At 47.8% G+C, this 2,088-nt stretch overlaps 1 pseudogene; it reads left to right on the top strand.

The window, feature by feature from the left end:
• The first annotated feature begins 232 nt into the window (after positions 1-232).
• Positions 233-1,858, top strand: LOC149249572 (3-ketoacyl-CoA synthase 9 pseudogene; annotated as a pseudogene).
• Positions 1,859-2,088: the final 230 nt, after the last annotated feature.

The following is a 2,088-nucleotide window of genomic DNA, read 5'->3' as shown; positions in this document are numbered from 1 at the left end:
GCGGCTTTAGTTCATATCTCTATTTCAGGTTGGTTCATATCTCTATTTCAGGTTGGCGGCGTTCGTTGATTCGCATAGTAGAGTTTAATTTTACTATGCCTAATCCATTCAACTCTAAGAAAGTGAGGCCCAACCTGCGCAAAGAAAACTTATAATAATGAACCTTTGTTGGGGGCAGAATTAAGGAAAAGACAAAAATCAAAACAGAAAAAACATCTTCAGCAAATTCAACGAGGAGGAAAAAAAGTGTCACCTTGCGCCCTCGTCAAGCAGGCAGAGACTGATAGTCTGCTAAACAGTTCAAATCTGTCATGGCTGGACTAGCGTCTATAGAAATTGATTTGGTGGTGGGAGTCTTGTGGTTCGCGTGCGTGAATGCTGCGGCGGCGGCTGAGCCGGAATGGCTTGAGCTGGAATTTCGTTATCTGAAAGAAATAAGGGCGACAGAGATCCTTGTGTTGTGCTCTGTGGTCGTTGTAGTGCTGTTTTATATCATTCCCCCACGATATTCCTGCCACCAGTGTTATCTCGTGGACTTCGCCTGTTACAAGCCGCCGGAGGAGCGAAGGGTTAACACAGAGCTGAGCATATATCTTTCGGCGAGGAATGAGGATAAGTTTTTCGGTGGTGAGAGAGCAAAATTTCAGTGGAGATTACATCGGCGATCCGGGCTGGGGGAAGAAACGTGCCTTCCCCGCTGCTATTTCAACGATAAAAAGGTGGCGACGTTGGAGGAAGTGCGTGTGGAAATGGAGGAGTGCTTCGTGGCCGTTCTGGACGAGCTGTTCAGGAAGACGTGCGTGGAGCCTTGGGAGATTGACATTCTCATCGTCAACGTCTCCACTTTCGGGCCGGCGCCGTCGCTGACAGCGTGGATCGTGAATCGCTACAAGATGAGAGAGAACGTGAAGACCTTCAATCTCTCCGGCATGGGTTGCAGCGCCAGCCTTATAGCAGTGGACATGGCCAAGGACCTTTTCAAGGTCTATCGTGGCTCCTATGCTCTGGTAATCGGCAGCGAGAACATAACGGCCAACGCCCACTATCGGGGCAACAATAAGTCCATGATGATCACCAACTGTCTCTTCAGAGTCGGTGGCTACGCGTTGCTTCTGTCGAACAAAGGCAACGAGGCAGGCCGGGCAAAGATGAGGCTCCTTCACTTGGTCAGGACGAACGTGGCCGCCGTGGATGAGGCCTACGACTGCGTGATGGTAAAGGAAGACGACGAGGGGCTCTCTGGCGTTTCCCTCGATCCGTTACTCCCGGACGTGGCGGGAGACGCTGTGAGGAAGAACATGGCCACGTTGGGCCCCAAAGTGCTCCCCATAACGGAGCAGCTCTACTACGCCTACAATATGATATGCATCAAGGCCTTGAAGATGAATTTGAAGCCTTATATTCCTAATTTCAGGCTCGCCTTCCAGCATTTCTGCGTTCATCCCGGGGGTCGACGTGTGATCAACGGTATCGGGAAGAGCCTCCGGCTTAGTGATTACGAGCTGGAGCCGTCTCGCATGGCGTTGCATCGCTTCGGGAACACTTCTGTGAGCGGGATCTGGTATGAAGCGGCTTACATGGAAGCCCAGCGACGATTTAAGGTGGGAGATCGAATTTGGCAGATAGGACTGGGTTCCGGATTCAAGTGTAACAGCGCAGTGTGGGAAGTGATGAGAGAAACCCATCCTTTGCAGAGCACTGTTTGGGATGAGTGCATCCACAGGTATCCCTGTGATACTCGTAATAATTACCCCGATGATTACTGTGACAGATGGTCATGATCAGCTTTCCTTCTGAATAACTCGCCGAGATGGTTACGTCTGCTCCCACCCCATTCGACGAGACTCTGGACATTGAATCGAAAGGAACAACACAGCTAAAAATAATAAAGAATGAAAGTGAAAATAAATTTAAAAGCAATTTAAAAATAAAATTATAATTGTTAAAAATAATGGTCATTTGGGATTGCCTAGGTTCCAATTATGTGAGTGGAATTGTTATTATCCTCTCCAAATATATGTTTAAATTTTTATTAATGATATGATTAACTTTGATGTTTTTAATGTCCAATTGTTATTATCCTCTCCA

The sequence above is a fragment of the Pinus tabuliformis genome, chromosome 7, assembly GCF_031772625.1.
Source record: "Pinus tabuliformis cultivar Carrire ecotype Pingquan chromosome 7, CPIR1, whole genome shotgun sequence".
NCBI classification, from domain to species: Eukaryota; Viridiplantae; Streptophyta; class Pinopsida; order Pinales; family Pinaceae; genus Pinus; species Pinus tabuliformis.
This window is presented reverse-complemented; position numbering and strand designations above follow the sequence as displayed.